An 18,249-nucleotide genomic window follows, 5' to 3' on the forward strand; every position below is an offset into this window, starting at 1 on the left:
GAAGGAAGGAAGGAAAAAAGAAAAACAAGTGTTCTGAACTAGAGCAGATGAAGTATGCCGCTGCATGCCTTTCTCCTGCTACACCTACTTTCTTCCATCCTAAATGGCAGATTCTCAATATCTGATAGTTCATTTTCATATCAATGTGACCTTTTAAAAGTAGAGACTGCTTTCTGCTTTATGAATAAGATGGTATATATGTTGAGCCTAATATTTTTCTATCTTGTTCATCTTGCCTTCTGTATTTGTTTTCTAGAGCTGTAGTAACAAATTACCATAAAATGTGTAGTTTAAAATGATAGAAATCTATTCTCTCATGGTCTTGGAGGCTAGATGTATGAAATCAAGGTGTCAGCAAGATTGGCTCCTCATCAAGGCTCTGAGGGAGAACCTCTTCCATGGCTCTCTCCAAGCTCTGGAGGTTGCTGGCAATTCTTGGTGTTCCTTGTCATCTCATGGCATTCTCCTTGCATGTATCTCTGTGTGTCTTTGTCTTTATATGGCCCTCTTTAAAGGACATCAGTCACTGAACCTAGGACACATCCTAATAAAGTATGAACTCATCTAAACTTGATTACATCTGCCATTTCAAAACAAGGTCGCAGAGTTAGACTGAAACATATCTTTTTTGATGAGGGGGTAGAGGGTGGAGGGATACCGTTCAACTCACAACATCCTCCTCATGAAACCTCACTTCGAGAAAATAAAGAAGGTGATTTCCACATTTTGGCGAATTTAGGGCTCATCTGTGAGGTCTCACTCTTCTGACTTCTGCACACACTAAGAATATCAAGTTCAAATGAAGCCCTTGGTAAACATCTTTATGCCTAGGAAAGGTGGTGGTGAACTCCAAGATACAAGAACTCTCTTCTGTTAAGCAGCCAAACCAGTGAGGTGACTGGATTAACAGTGGGAAGAGACTGAGCAAGAGCTCGGAGGCCTGGCAATTTGACAACGGAAATACCAAGATGCTAGTAGGGAAAAAGATATATATACCCATGGACCTAAATCCACTGAGTTTTGTAAATTTTTCTAAGTTGATTGTCACCACAATCCACCAAACATGTGATCAGTTTTCTGAGTAGAATTTTAAAAACCACATGCGATTATTTGAAATATAATAGACACATTTTATTTAATGCCGCACTCATTAAAATCACAAAGGGAGAGAATCTTGCATTTTACCAAAAAGGAATCTCCCACAGCTAGATGAGACAGCAGTTTTGAGCACCAGAAAAAATATTTTCCAAATTTTTGCTTGTTTTTCATGAAGAGCAATGTATGGTTTGTAGAGCCAAACATTAGAAATGTAAAGGTCGGCGACCGGTAGGCAGGAGTTGCATTAATTAATGAAAGGAAAAAAGAAACCTTCTTAATGAAGGATTATGTTAATATGTTAGCTCTGTGGGTATAAAGTATGTAGTCCTCATTTACAGCTCATAAATGCTACAGTGACAGGTTCTCCAGAAAGGAAGGTGACAGATGAGCTATTACACACACACAAGCAACGGTGCAGCAAGAGAACACATTAGACCAAATGAGCAGCCAGAAACAGCAATAAAGTCATTACTAAGAGAGATGCTATAGTTAACACAGGAATACATAGCTTTCTGGCCCAGCCATCGTATTTACTGATGTACCATCAGTAGATTGTTCAAAAGATTCCTTCTAGATTTAGATAAGCAAAAAAATAATCAGGTCTCAGATCAGATCTCTTCCTGTTTCCCAGTGTTACTGACATAAACTTGATTTTCATTTCCTAGTGCAGTTTAGATGTCCTTTCTATCTATAATTCCACCATGTAGCTAGAGCCATTGTTTCTTTTCTTTTTATATCATGGACTTTAGCACTTAAGCTGTTATTGCAGCATATAAAACAAGAAAAATTGTGCCCTGTATGCTATTCTACCATAAACCTCTTGAAAGATAACACAGCATAGTTACGTAACAGGAATTTGATACTCAGTTTCTTCCTGAGGAGAAAATTGTCTCTTCCCTGCTCCTTTCATTGGTTAAAGTTATGTAAGATCATCGACATTTTGAATTTCAAAATGTCTCCACTTAGAAATGACATGTAAGAATCTATATTAAAGCAAAATAAGCTAGAAAATCATTTAATAACTTTATGATTAAATCTGTGTTATTATTCCAGTTCCATAAATTAACTATACGTATTTCCAGAGAGAAAACACTCACATTTCTTAATCCATAAAATGGACATAATAGTGCCTATATCATATCTTTTTGTAGAGATTAAACGAGATAGTTGATGTAAAATGTTTACCACAGCATCTGTATAAGGAGTGCTCGATAACTGTTAAGCCAAAAAGAAAACTAAAATATTTCCAAAATAAGCATTTTCAAAATAATTGCTAAGGGACTTTTAAAATGCTACTCATTTTATTAAAAATAATATTAACTATTTTAAAATATAATTTTCTATACGATATTTGGGACTACAACAAAACATAAAACCAGAAATGGGTTTCTTTCCAAGAAACATGTTTCCTATCACTGAAATGTTTAAGCAAAAGTGGAGTTGCCAGTGTGGGACCCTATTGTAGGCAGATGGCAGGACTGAGTGACCTCTGTTTCCTCGTATGACTCTATCCTGTATTCCATGGAAACCAAGCCCATCATCTTGTTTTTAATCATCATCTTTGCCTTCACAACATTCTAAATATTCAGGTAATTTTAATACCACCTTATTTCCTGTTTTTTTTCATTCTTCTTTTAAATTACAGTTTCAAAAAACAGAGGTGAGGACTGAAACAAGTGACCCTCACTCACCTGGAGGCCCTAGACATCATCTATTTCAGGCAGTTTGGGCAGTCCCCTTGGTAATAAACTACTAAAAGTGCATCGAGTTGATCACAGCTTAGAGTGTATTACTTGAAGATAATGTCCAAACCTGGAGAAGTGCCAGGCTAACTCAAACTTAAGCTCTCTGCTTATCTGGAGAGCAAATCAAAAAACCTTCCAGCTTTCATCACTCCTGCTCAGTCCCTGCCTTGCTCTGCCTTACTGCCAAGGTAGAACACACAGAATTAAAAAAAAATCTGCCTATTTGAAATTTACAGAGAAATTGCTCAATATTTTTTTTTTCCTTTGAGAGAAGAATTATGTATAAAGGAGAAACCACAGAGCCCTCATAGTACAAATGGAAAACTGACAATTATAGGAGAGGCACATGAGTTACTGAATATCAAGTGATTTAACAGCAGGGGCCTTGCAAGAACACAGTTCTCCTGACAGACACCTTGATCTTTTCCAGGCTCCACTGCTGCTCCATTCAGAAAGAGCATTACCCATCATCACCTTCTCAAGGTTCCATGGCCATTTTTTCCCTATGATGATATGTGTAGCAACTCTATTCTTTCCTATCAGCTATAAGCTTAATTCCACTAGAAACTATATGTACTAATGAGAAGATAAATACAAAATCTTCTTTAGTTTTGCATTGTTTTGCTCAAAGCAAGAAATACCTTGCAGAGAAATACATTTCTGGTTTTAATGGTTTAATTGCTAGAATAGTCTTACTTATTTTGAGCCCCCAAATTATATTTTTATGTAGTCCCAAAATATCACATAGAAAATTATATTCTAAAATATTAAATATTATTTTAAAATCTGAACCATTTGAGCTATATCTCAGCATTTTAGTTAGGTAGTGTGACTAGCTTGGGCTCGTCTGTTCATCCTCTCCTGCCTTCTGTGGCACAGCCACTCTTTCAGGATTCCATTGACTGGGAAGATGCCTGCATTGAAATTGGCTGTATTCCTGTGGTCTCTGAGTTCAGTTATCTGCTACTGAAATAGCTTGATTCTTCTAATAATAACAAGTAAGCTCACTGATGTGATTATTTGGGCCTAACAGACAATGAGTTGGTGTTCTTTCTCCAAGGAAGCCACCATACATGCAATGCACAGCCCTTCTCCATTGAGTTGTGGTCTATGAGTGAACCATGACCCACTGGCTTAGGGGCAGTTTACACATCATGAAGAATATACTGGCTGAACTCACCCTGGAAACTTAGAAGAAAAACTTTTGGGACATTGCGTTTTCCCTTTCTGAACACTTCAAAATTATGTGGAAAATTTGAAAGTATTTCAATTTTGCACTTAAAGTGAGAACCTTTTTTATTTTTTTTATTTTTGGTGTTTTACTTAATTTATTAATCTTTGCATTTGAAGATCTTGATGTAAGTATAATTGGAAGCACGAGTTTTGAAGCCAAAATTTCTTTCTGCACTTTGGGTACATGAAAACTATCCTAGGTTTTCTCTATAGATAACGATGTTCATTTATACTTATTATTTATTTATTATTTGGTATGTAGTGGACACTAGGCTATGTATTTGACTTATTGAATCCTCACAATAACTATAAGAAAAACACTACCATCCCTATTTTTTAAATAGATTCTTTAAAATTAAGACTCAAAGTTGCTAAGTAGTTTCCTAAAATAGGCTAGTAAGTTAAGTAGCTGGGACTTAAAAACAAGTCTGAGATTAAAACCCATACCTTTTTTAGTAAAGGATGTTAAAAACACCTACTGTTGTTTTTTTTCTTTCCTTTGCAGACTGCCCCAAAGCTTTTTTGCTTAAAATATTTCTTGCTGTTTCTGACAGTTGTATGCCAGCTTGGCCCATCTGGTGTTATTTTCCGAGAATTTCACAGTACTGCCTCTATTCAAAGATATGCTTTAACATTTCTTTAAAACATTACTTACACTTACCTTGCAATGGTCACTCTACCATGATTACCTTGTTGCAAACTGAATTCTGATGAGCTGAGCATATAGGCTCAAGGATGTCAGCAGGATCCCAAGCAACTGTGTGGATAATGGATACCGACATCCATCCTCTATACATGCTCAGCTCGGCAGAGTTCTGATGCAGTAAGCACGGCTTCACTGCTAGCACAGTGGCTGGATTCCAGGACTCTAGTGGTAGACTGAATGGCAATGCAGGTATTTTGAGAAACTCTTACACCTCAACTAGCTGAGAATATATATTATCTGGAATCTTTGAGAGGATTATGTGATGTATTGATAATTTCACTTTGCCGTATAAAAACTCATGCATTGTCTTATAAAATCAGCATTCTCCACGGATTCATAATTAGGGCACAGAAAGTTGAAGGCGCACACTATACAGCAGAGAAACCTTATGTCCAAATAGAAATGTTTACTTTCAATACTAGAAGCTATTATTATTCATCTTGCTAGAGAGTAGATTTCTGATGTTCTGATTTATACAGAAAAGGAAAGTTGAGTTAGGGCATCTTTTTGGAATTTGAAAATTCAAGAATAGCATGAGAATGCCCACAATGCTAAGGCAAAGCTAAAATTATAATGAGTAATGGCAACACCTAACAAAAGATTAGAAAAGTATCAGAGGGTACTTCTCCTGTATAGTCCCTCATGTTATCTGCAAGTACCTTTGGCATTAACAAAATAGGTCGTCTCGTTGACTAGTTAATCAGACGCAGTCAGTCAGTCACTAAATGGAAGTGATGTTTTCTCTAACACAACTTCTTGGATCAAGGCTGGAGGAGCAGAAATCCATCCATCATGAGCTAGGTTGACAAGAAAAATTTTCTGTGGCTAAACTACTGCACAATTTTAAAGTCATTCCCTTCCCTGATCTCATCTTCAAGAGTCAGGATTCTGATATCAACCCATCATCTGTCAGAACAGGAAAGGAACTTAGAAATGGGTAAGTGCTCTCTCTCACTTTATAGATGAAAAGACTGAAGTCCAGATGAATGATTACAAGTTGACCTAGCAATAAAACCTCTAATTCTTATTCATCGTTCCTTTTATAAAGGAAAGTAGGAGGACATTTTTACTGGAAATCACCAAATCACCATAGTCTAAAAATGCAAGTTAAATCTATTAAGGGGCTCGTGGGTTTCTTACTACACTGTACTATACTGACTTGTAAGGAAAATGAATACAAAACAATTGAGTCATCATTGTCCTTCTGCTTAAAGATTTTATTTTCTACTCAAGGATGCATTTAAGTCATTCATAATTTCATAAATAAGCAAGTATAGTAATCTCTTTATCTGCAGTTTTACTTTCCATGGTTTCAGTTGCCCATGGTCAACCATGGTCCAAAAATATTAAATCGAAAATTTCAGAAAAACAATTAAAAGTTTTAAATCGCGTGCCATTCAGTGTATCATGATGAAATCTTATGCCATTCCACTCTGCCCTGCCTAGGACGTGAATCATCACTTTGTCCAATGGATCCATGCCCATACATGCTCCTGCCCCTTTAGTCACTTAGTAGCAAGTCTGTCATCAGATTGACTGTTGTAGTATCCCAGTGCTTGTGTTCAAGTAAACCTTATAGTAGTTTAATGCTGTGTCACAAGGCCTACGTCATTCACCTCACTTCATCTCATCACACAGGCATTGTATCATCTCACATCATCCCAGGAAGAAGAGTGGATACAATACAATAAGATATTTTGAGAGAGAGAAAGAGAGACCATGTTTACATAACTTTTACTATAGTAATTGTAATTGTCCTATTATTAGTTTTGTTGTTAATCTCTTACTGTGCCTAATTTATAAATTAAACTTTATCATAGGTATGTACATATAGAAAAAAACAGAGTATATATATAAGATTGGGTACTACCCAAGATCTCAGACATCCACTGGGAGTCTTGAAACGTCTCCTCTGCGATTAACGGGGAACTACGTAACAATCGATATGGTGAGACTGAAGGCTAAAAACAGTAAGAATCTTTGGTCACTGAGAGCTTTCTGTCTTCTGGTTAAGAGTGATGGCAGTCACATTGAATTCCATATCTATGCATGTTTACAACCCACAAGTACATGTGTGACTGTGCAGATGATTATTTAGCAAACAATGGAAAAGCAGCAGAGATCTGAGGAGGCAACAGACTGAGACAACATGCAATGGAAAAATTAATAGGGGTCAAGCAGTGAAAGGGAAAGTAATTCTACCTGTGGTGAAGGAAAATGGAGGTGGTTATGGGAGTTTGTCTTCGTCGGATTCTAAGCTTTCTTTTTATTGTTCTGTAAAGCTTTGCTCAAACATAATAAACTTTCATGAATAATTAATCAATAAACATATTTTAAAGCATAACTATGTGCCATTCAACACCAATAGGCTAACTAACTATTCAATTTATCATACATGTAAATAGCAAGGACTTAGAGTAAAGTGACAGGATTTTTAGATCTGTCTTTTTTACTAACAAGCTACTTGACCCTAGGCAAGTCACTTCTCAGAAACTCAGTTTCTTCATCTATAAGTGAAAAGGTTTAACTAGATGAGAAGAAAGGAGGAGGTAATATGGGTCAAATGCTGAAAATACGTACAGGGGAAATAGTGATGCTCCTTAAATCTCTCTCCCCAGTTTTTGATTACTTGTTTAGGATTATAAGGAAAAAATTACTTGCCAGTAAATATAGAAATGTACATTTTTTTTTTTTTTTTTAGGGGAGGCAACCCTTGGTTGACCTCTCACAGATTACAAAAGAACTTGTCAGTTTACAATCCCTTTTTTTTTTTTTTTTATGCCTACAGCACCTGGTCTTCCTAGGTGGTCTCCCATCCAAGTACTAACCAGGCCCAACCCTGCTTAGCTTCGAGATCAGACGGGATCGGGCTTGTTCAGAGTAGCATGGCCATAGATTAGAAATGTAAATATTTCTTTTCAAAATACAAACAAAGTATTGAGTGGGAGAAAATCCAGAGATAAAGTTAAAATCTTTCATTATTAACAGCAGCATATTGGGCAGGCTAAAGTTAATATACAATATTTAATGAAATTTGATTAGGTAGACAGATATGTTTAATAAAATGGTGACAATGACATTATTCTTGTCAGAACAAAGTTAGCATTACCATGTCCAGACTCTCATGTTGCCAAATCATCCTGTCATGATCAGAGTCTTCTTATTAGCTTATTCAGCTACTTAGGAGAAGTCTCCTACACATTAAGGCATTAAACTACCAACTCTAAGAGTATTGTCCAGATTCATTTCCTGGTGAGTTAAATCATATTAGTTTTAGTCACTTTCCTTTTATTCGACTAAGAAAGTTTCTTCTCTTCTTAGAATCTCCTTAATCTTCTTCATAGTCACACTCTGCCTGCATTTTTTGTGATCACATTGATTTCACTGTCAAACTATTATTTGGAAATAGATTATTTTGAGGAAAATCTAAAGCAAATAAATGGTTCTTTAAAAAGTCAGTTTGCTTTAGGTGAAAAAGGAAACTAAAGGTTTCAGATAGATTAGAGAAATGTCTCATTTCATTTATGTTCTTTACTAGATAAAGTAAATACAGCCCCTACAGTGCAATTTAAAATATTATCATCCTCTGCCTTACCCTTAGCCTCTCAGCTCCATCCAACTGGGTCCCTTAAGAATGAGAAACAGTTTACCCTGCTAAGTTATATATTGGAGTGTCTAGTGAATAAATTGGAAAATTTTATAGGTAGGCCTGCAGGTGCCTCTTTATGTAAGTTCAATCACCAGGAATAATTTTACTGTCATTGCTGTTTCATTCCTTTATATCAAATCCATTTCTGCTGCCTCGCTGATGAAATAATTAGAAGGGTAACAAAGCAAGTGAAGATATGTCAAATATATAATTGGGATGCTAGCACCCACTCCCTTGCAATCAGTCTTTTCTTATCACTCATTCTCCTAGATTGTTCTCTCAAAGGTTATCGATAACTCCAATGTCAGTCACTTTTGTTCAGAGTTGCTTTGGTGGACTTCTCTCTTTAGCACATGACATGGTTCACCCTCCTTAGACTCTGTTATGTCAGCCCAACAGCATCCAGCAGACCAAGATTTCCACCATCGTCTCTGGTTCTCATACTCTGTGTTATTTCTTGCCTTCTCTTCTTGCCTAAACATAGGCATTGCTAGTGTTTTGTCTTGGGACAACATTTTTTTCTGCCTTCTCTACCATTACAGGAAACTGGTCCACTGTGATTCAACTTTCATCCTTATGTAGATGACTCCAAATATCTGTCTTTTTCAAACTCTTCACCGACATTCTCTTGCAATTGCCTTCTTAACGAATTCACCAATCTGAGCTGTTGACATTTAAAAATTTAGTTCTCCACCTCCACCAAACCAACTCCTCACTCCTATATCACTTTTTTTTTTAATGACTCCACCATTTTCCCCTTTATGTGAAGTCGAATGGATATTTTTGAGCTGTCTTTGATCCTGCTTTTCTTCATACTGGCCTCAACCAATTAAAAGCATGCTCTAAACAAAAGGCCTTTTTCTATTTGAATATATGGTCAATATTTCCTTTCCGATATATTTTTTTTAATGGACGTGTAGTATTCCAGAGTATTGGAATACAATAATTTCTCTAGTCTCCTGTTAGTATATGTTTACATTGTTCCCAATCATTTTTTTATTATGTGTAATGCTATAATTAAATCATCATTGGTATGTCTATATGGAATTGTTACACTACAGGTATAAATAGTTAAATTATGAGAATATTATCAAATTTTTGCCCTCAGATATACAAATTTGCCTTGTTACAACAGTGTATTTGTTATCTAACTTTCTCTAGTGATAGTTTCATCTAGTGAAATGCCATTCTACATTCTAATGTATATATTAGTATGTTTTGCACTTACAATATTTTTCTGTTGTTCTTCGCAGAGACTTTTGCCAGTGCTACACAATCCTATCTACTATAGTTTTATAGCATTTTTATATCTGCATAGGTATGTCCTGCCAAATTAGTCTTTCTTTTGAAAATGACTGTGAGTATTCTCCCAATAAAAGCTTAGCATTTCTAGAATTTTAAGAGACCTCTTGCACTTACAGTTATTAACTGATATTTTGACTTACCTGTATTAAATTTGAGGTCTTTAAAATGTTGAATCTTTCTCTTCAGAAGTAAGATACACACACACACACACACACACACACACACACACACACACCCCTCCGATTATTTGATTTTTCTTAACATCCTTCTTAATGTTTTATAATTTTCTCCATTTTAGACCTTGGACTCTTGTTATGAGACTCATATCCAGCAACATTATTATTCATACAAATGCAACTGTAATTATATTTTTTTCTGGTTATTATTGACCTATAGGGCAACTTTTGTTGTCACTACTTTAATTTTGGATTTGTCACCCAGTCTATCTTGCTTATTCATTAATTCTCTAGGGTTTCCAAAATTTTCATCAAGAGATTCTGTGTTATTTTAATTCATTCTACTATGAGCTGCAATACTCCTTAAACCATAGGCACAACAACACCAGTGATTTTCATTTTGGAAGAAGTAAATCTTAAACTAAACCATTTATCTGAGGCCTGTCCGCATACTCTGTGCTGAATTAACTCTCTTGCTTTCAAGCCTCCTATCTACCTTCAGCATTCTTGTCTTCACCTCCACACTTCAACCTGCCAAAAGCAGTCCATCCTTCAAGTTCTTCCTTTCCATAAATCTTTTCCTAATATTCTTAACATCCTTTCAGTGTTTCCTCCTCTGAAACCTCATCTTACATTGATAGCTCTCATAATACTTTTTTGTGCCAGTCATTTGACATCAACTGCTAGACTGTGAATGAGTTGGAGACAGGGGCTCTATTTTGTCATCTTTGTATCTTATGTAGCATCTAGTGCTGCTTCCTTGTGTGCTGATAGAGAGTTCAATATACATGTTTTTATTCATCTAATAATCAAGTGTCTTGAACCTGGAATCTATCCAGGGTGGGAGAGCAGGTTCCATTTTCTATTCATCCCAATGCTGTATCATTAATCATGGATGGACAGAAATTGGTTGGCCGTCCTTCACTGATAGGGTAATTAGATGATGAAGTCGACAGAACACAGGCTTCTTATATGCTCATAAAAATTTCTATTCGATTTCTTCCTGGTGAATAGTCCTTTTACTTTACCTTAAAAATGCACCATCACATAGCCCCACAGAAACAAAAAAATTCTTAAAAATATTAACTGATCTCTAGAACTAGAATTGTAATTGCTTTCTCTTCTGACTGTTAAAATGTTCTACTTTGGGGGAAAATGTCATCTTATTTTTATTATTTAATTTTATATATTATAGGCACGTAATGTTACAAATTTAACTAGTATGTACCTTGGAGTTCAATTATGAAACTTACAAAATCCATTTATATTAAAAGCTATAACAGAGTATCATTTTTCACAAAGGCTTTGCATTGAATAACTTCTTTACAGAAATAATCTTTTCCTCTTCCTTAGGGATGGAGAAGCACAACTATTTTTTCTATTAGAGATGAAAGTTAACGAAAGTATAAAAGAAGTATTCTAATGAAGGAACAGATAGACAAAATACTGACCTATTTCTATTTATAATATCTGAAAGCCATCTGCCCTTTAACTTGTTTCTTATTACTCAAAAACATAGGGAAAGCATTTTCTGTCTAAAAAAGCAGGCTTTTGATACCCAGAAGAAACAAAATAGCTTTTGCCACTCTCCACTGCAATGTTTCTACATTGCATAACCACCTAAATAAAAAGCAGTGTCACAAGAGTGTACAAACAGCTAGGTCTGGACTGAAGCAAATGTAACAAGTAGTGTTACAAGTCCTGGTGATGTAAAACCTGTTTCTTCTTAATTAAATGCTACAGCGCCACAAGAATAAGGCTTCTCTGAGATCTAAAGATTTTAGACTGAGTTTGCATGTCGACCTATTCTTCATTTAAAACAGTCTCGTAGCTAAGACACTGACAAACTAGGCACATTTCTCTATGAAGCCATGTAGACTGTGGTCCATGAATGAACCTTATTTCTCAGAAAGTGGTTCCTGTAATACCACAGTGTTTGGGGCTTCTCTGCAAAAGCCCCAGCTCCTTATGTTTGAAACTCATGGCGATAGACCTAGATGGTTGAGCACCCACTGAGTTTTCTGATTATCTAGCAATATTGTCATGTAAGTTCCGATAATTTTCAGTTGTACTGATATGAACTTTCTTCAGCAATTCCCATTTTATGAATAGTTTAAGCCATACTAGAATAATGCATGTTGAACTAATTCATAACCTTATGATATTCAGGAAGGCTTGGTAGCCCTCTTATTCCAAAGTCAGCATCCATTCATTTATTCTGTGGCTTGTTGCTAAATGAAACCCAAGTAAAGTAATAAACACAAAATATTAAAAGATTTGTTTTCCCAAACGGTTTTTCCTAACATAAGTTTATTTTTCTTACTTATTTGTTTCTCTATGGCAATAAGATTAAAATTCATGCTTTCTGAAAATTATGATACCAATCACGAAGCAATTTTATTTTTAGTCAACACTTCAAGGAAACGGTTCAAACTTAGTACCTGTAACCACTCATTGAATGTTTTACTCTACTTTTCCTTTTCCCAACAACTTTTCTCTTTCTTTCCTCCATCTTCTTCTTTTTTTACAAAACAGAGGTGATAATGTAAGGAAGGTTCTGAAATAAATACTTGATTTTGGTTTTAGGAAATGTTTATTAGGCTTCCTTTTAATACCAGGAAGCAAGGCAAGAGTTTTCTGTCTAGAAAAGTTGGATCACAAGTATGTCATTTAATTAACAATAGCAATAAATTATTTCATCTGTCTGTGGTAGACATCATGGAGCATGGTTAACGTAGAATGTGGTTAATGCAATTCTATTAGTTTTTCCAAGATTCTAAAATTATGGATAAGAAGAAAAGCAAGTTGTTTGACTCTTATATATATCAAGTACTTCTTTTTATTCAATGATATTTCATTAGTCTTTGATTTAGAAATAGATTGGAACCTCAAGTGATCTCAGACACCTTTCAAACTGCCAGCCACAGCCCATGCTGTGTCTTGGCTCACAAAAAGTCAGAATAAATCACATGAAAACATCTTCAAAGAGAAGAAATATTAACCACTGGCTAAGATGTGAGAGCTGAAAAAGACCCACAGTCAGTTCCTGAAGCGGCATCTTTTAGCCTGACATCGAGGACACCTTGTTTCAGTACACTTGAATTCCAGGTCGTGGGCTACCAAATACACACAGCTTTTCTGTGATACACTTTCTCCAAATCAGGATCACAGTGCTCACTTATCCTACAAGGAAGTTAATAAAACTTGTCACAGCGAGAATAAACATCTGTCAAGCGCCCTTACATGAACCACCAAGCATGCTTTCACTCACCTTATTCCAATTCATTAAGCATTGATTGAGCACTTATTCTAGGCAATAAGCTTGCTGCTAGGAAGAAATAAATGATGGGACTGAAATGTTGCCATCAAAAAGGTTACAATTCAATGAGAGTCCTAATGTTTACTAAGTAGTTACTATGTGCCAGGCACTATGTTAAGTCCTTTACGTGCATTAATTCATTTCTACAACAGTCATAGGATGTTAGTGCTACTACATTCCTCATTGTATAGATGAGAAAACTGAGACAAAGAGTGCAAGGAAATTACAAACGGTGTTTAACAATTCAGGACCAAGACTCATGCTCAAGATTATGGCTCCAGAATTCATATTTACAACCTCTTCACTGTCTTTGGAGAAACAGTTACAATGGTCTCAATGTGGTGCTGGAAAACTTAAGAGGTACAGAGCAGCGTAGAAGAGGGAGCGATAGATGTGATCAAATTGAGGAGGGGATATGGAGTAGGTATTCAGAGAAAATAACGTTGAATTTGATAAACCCACAAGGTCTTTATAATTATCCTAATTTTGTTGTTTTACTGAAAAGATGTTGCTCTGAAAGTTTTAAGATCGCGCAGCTCATACGTATATAGTAGGATGGAGCTTCATATCTCATAGTGTCTGAATTCCACTCTTATGTGCTGCTTCTTTTGGCTTAAACCTGCACTCAGCTATTACTCATGAGGAAAGGACCAAGCTAAGGTAGTAAGCATGAAAGGTCACTGGGGAAACAAAACCAAGAGGTTTGTTAGGAGAAGTAAAGTTAAAATTAAGCAGCGGTGTAGAAACAAATTTTAGGATGATTGAGAATAAGACACAAAAAAGTAAAGCTTAGGTGTTTTTAAGCAACCAATTGCCTAGACATAGCTTTAGAGAAAGCAAGAGATGAGATAAAGCTGGTGGTGGCCTGGCATCGAAAGAAGAGAAACGCTGGTAACAAAGGAACATATGTGAGTCTCTGAAGGAGAAAAAAAAATTTACACAGCCTTTGAAACAATTTTATGTCAGAGTAAGATACATAGATGACAATAAGAAATGCCCTCGTAAGAGACAACATAAGCAGTAAGGAGGGGAGGGCATCAACGATGCATTGGGAACTATGTCCAAAAGTATGTTTACTGCAATTCAAATTGCCAGCAAGAAATAATTTGATTTAATCTTTTGGGAATGATACATGACAAATGTTAAAATAAGTATATTGGAAAGCCACAAAATTGCTGGGAAGCATTTGTTAAACAGCCACAGAATGAAAATGAAAATGATATATTCAATTTAAGCACGAAATGTAAAGAACATCGCGATGTGACTGCAGAAGTGGCATGGTAATGTTACAGACTCTCCCAACGAAGTTTTGGCTAGATTTGGGTCTATATAAAAAAATTGAGGTATGAGGTGGAATTTTACAGAAAAGTTTTTTTCTCTTTTTTTAGTGAACAAAATGTAGTCTTGAAAGTAAACTGCAGAGTGTACCAGTAGAAAGAAATGGCTTCCTGCTGCAGACTCTGAGGCAGCTGCAGAGCTGAACGCGACAGGATGTCCCACTGGCTGCAGGGTGAAGTAGTAACAGGGTGAGGAGTGGAGCCTCGGCTTCTAGAGAATAAAAGTACAGGGCACTGCTGAAGAAGAAAATGAGACCAATTTGATTATGAAATGGAAAGTTTTTAAATTGCAGGGGATTACAGAGAAAAGAAATAAAAATCAGTAAGGATTTTTTCTCACATAGCTAAAAAATTTCTTATGCAAGAGGAAGAGAGAGGAAAATCCAAATAGATAAAACTCTTACTCATGAGAAAGAGAATTGACTGCAAAATAATGAAAGGATATTTTGAAAATGATGTGATGCTAAAATTTTATTAAGAATGAGAATACCAAAGGTGATGATGGCAGTAGAGAATTGATGAGCAACCAGGCCCCTCTCCCAGATGTTTGTAATTGTTGAAGGTTTCTGAAAACAAAGAAAGCCGTTGTGAGATCATGTCTGAGTCTTGAGCTCCGGGAAGGAGAGCAGCCTTCACCACACACTGTTCTCAGCATGCTTAGGTGTGGCTTGGAGCTTCTTGTGTTTGATAAAGATTGAATGTTCTGCTTTCTCTGGGAATTGGATCAAAATTCAGACCACAGGGTCATATAAGGATCCTAAACTATAGGACCCTTCTCTGTACTTGATCTTGAAGAAATAGAAATGCAAAAGTCTGAAAAAAATCAAACTAGAAAGTTGTCATTTGAAATGTATATGGAGTTTGTGTTTGTTAATGTAAGTGAAATGGAAAAGAAATTGTCTTTGGCTAATGAAAATGCCTCCTTGCAATTAATTATGAATTAATTTAAAAGTCGGCATAAGGAGAAGCATATTGACAAAAGTGAAGTCTCAGATATTATTTGATTGGTGTAAGTAGTTAAAAGTATTTTGATACATGTTACATGAACTAAGAAAATTCTAGTAAGTTCTTAAAAGTTGGTGATTTTATAACAACACACTACCTTCCATTCCAGATACCATAAATATTTCCAAACTCCTAAAAATTTTCCTCTTAATAACATGTTACTAAGGCAAATAATTATTTGAATAGGAAACAACCCCTCTCACTAAATTTGGTATCTAAATATAGTTGGGCTAAGCATACAAGTATAGGTAGAGTCTAGAGAATTACTGAATAAAATAGACACCCTGTCGTTACCATGATGGTCACGATACCAAAGAAACGAAGCTTCCTTGGCAGGTAGAATAAGGAGGCAGAGAGAGATAGGGTTTCATCCCACTCCTTCCACATCAGCAAAACCGTATATAGACACCACTTGAGACTTTCTCCTATCATGCTACTCTTCAGATAAAATAATATATATTTAGAAGTCAGAAAAATCCATCTTTTCTCCAAATAAGCCATCATGTAAAGATTGTGTGTTTAAGGCCAGTTATTTGTTTAGAATGGTTTTATGCTAAAAATAAAAATAAAACATTTTAAAAAGCTTTAAATAAGATGCCTTCTTTTTCCTTGTGTTATGCCAGGTCTGAAATAAGAAAAGATAAGGGTGATTGTAAGATTTACTGGAATATATTGTTATATTAGAGAGGAAGAGTAGTGAGTTCAGTCTTTTAAATAGAAAGTCTTGCATTTTAAAGGATCTTACTAGCTGGGTGACCTCATTAAATTACTTCATCTGTCTAACCCTCCAGTTTCTCCTCCTAGTTCCTACCATCCCACCTGACTGAACTTTCTATTGAATCCCGGCTATGGTCAGATACTGTTATTTTTCAGGGCTGTTGGGTGGATAAGAGGAGCTGGCGCATACTAGGAATTCAATAAATAGCTACTTTTACCATTGATACTGTTGTAGTGAAGTAACAGAGACTGAAGTTTCAGGTAATGGAGTTTTACAGTAACGGAGATAGTTTTAGAATAGTTTAAAAAAGAAAATTTGGTAATTCTATAGTAAAATAAGGTCAGAATATTCAGAAATTATTTGTAAGAGTCTGCAGTGGGAAAATTACAATAAGTTATCTGTGGAAACATTTCAGAGATGAACAGCTCTCAGCGTCATTTTGTTATATCTTTGTCCTTTTGCCACAGTCTCTGAAGTAGGGGGGTGGGGGCGGGGGGAGGGGGGACAACAGAAACAACCAAACAAACAAACCTAAAAATAACTGTTTGCTTCATTTTAGATGAATAGTCACTTTGAGAAAGTCATCTTGGCCGTGCAGCTTGGCATTTTAATTAATTAGAAAATGAGAAGGGCAAGGGTGGATGTCAGCTCACTTATTGTATTAAGCTTCTACCTAATGTGTTCACGTGACCTTCCAGCCACTCTCCCAAATCCTCATTTGGGAAATCTCTCTTGACCCCACCGTATTCTCCAGTTAGATAATGTTGGCTTAGAGAAAACCAAACAGCTGGTAAGGGAAAATCAGTAGTCTAGTTTTCCCTTCTTTTGGTTCAACCCAGAGTGAGACATGAGAAGGTAAATTTTCCTTAAGCCTTTATTTTGTCTATGGTTATTTAAAAATTTTCTATGTAGTAGAATTCTGAACATACAATCTCAAATAACTGGTTCACAGCTTGTGCCATGTGTGCCCCAGAATGCAAGTGTGTAGTGCAGCAGTCAAATGATGGATAACCATCATTTTGGGATGAACTGTTCGTGCAACCCATAATGTGCTATATTATGGAAAGGAAGTAGCAAGAAATGTAGCATAACATAAAAGTGTTACCCAAGAAACCTTAAGTTTTTCAGTATATGGGGGATCACTCTCTGAACAATAAATGATGATGAAGGATAATCAAAGAAATTAAAATTCCAAGGGACCCTAAGATATTTTATAACTTTTAAAAAAAATACAAAAGTGTCTCCAAAATTCTATGAAGCAAAATGTGTCAAAAACAGGAAAAAAATGGGAATCACTAATTTATTTGGTAGACATCCTGATGCAGCAACATAGACATATAAGAAAACCTATGAATCAGCCAAAAATTAATTTATTAAAAACAATAAGACCAACTTGGCTATTATCTTCTCATCTAAAACCCTCTTAGATTTTTACTTTATTTATAGAAATACTTAATCTTCAAAAAATTTATGGAGCATTTTTATTATAATCTAAATTTTATAGAATAGGAAACCAGTTTAAATTAAGAGACTTGCTCTAAATTGTATGGTTAATAAATTCCATACCTGAAATTTAAACATCATAGAGTCCAGACTTGCTTAACCACCAAAATTACTGCCTTAGTTGCTAAACTTTTCTGCCTGAGATATTTTTCACGAGAATAGGTGATCAGTAAATAGACTGTTTCATGGTGTGGAAATTCCAAGAAATGATAAATTCTTCTCTAGTGATGGAAAATAGTCATTATGCATTACTCTCATAAGATTTTGAGTTTACTTACTCTTTTTCATATTACACAAAAATCTCCAGATCATATATAATCTAGATTATGTTGGGGTGACTGAGGTTATGATATATTATTGATATTCACAAATTAGAAACAAAAGCAATATTATTTTTTGTATCTAAAACACTCTCACACAGTCTATGGGTTGGAAAAGACAATATTATTATATTA

The 18,249-nt window shown here is 35.5% G+C and overlaps 1 protein-coding gene, 1 long non-coding RNA gene and 1 pseudogene across 2 annotated transcripts in view; 2 read left to right on the forward strand and 1 right to left on the reverse strand.

Moving 5' to 3' along the window:
* Positions 1–14,601, forward strand: part of LOC120591247 (uncharacterized) — a 20,492-nt gene extending 5,891 nt beyond the window's left edge. Inside the window, exon 3 of the long non-coding RNA XR_005649870.1 lies at positions 9,567–14,601. This is a non-coding gene — a long non-coding RNA (uncharacterized LOC120591247). The remainder of the gene's footprint in view (positions 1–9,566) is intronic.
* The window catches only part of BANK1 (B cell scaffold protein with ankyrin repeats 1), a 267,758-nt gene that overhangs the window by 150,992 nt on the left and 98,517 nt on the right, over positions 1–18,249 (forward strand). The window lies entirely within an intron of this gene.
* Positions 7,562–7,679, reverse strand: LOC120591404 (uncharacterized; annotated as a pseudogene).

Source organism: Pteropus medius, unplaced genomic scaffold, assembly GCF_902729225.1.
Source record: "Pteropus medius unplaced genomic scaffold, Ma_sr-lr_union100, whole genome shotgun sequence".
In the NCBI taxonomy this organism is placed as follows: domain Eukaryota; kingdom Metazoa; phylum Chordata; class Mammalia; order Chiroptera; family Pteropodidae; genus Pteropus; species Pteropus medius.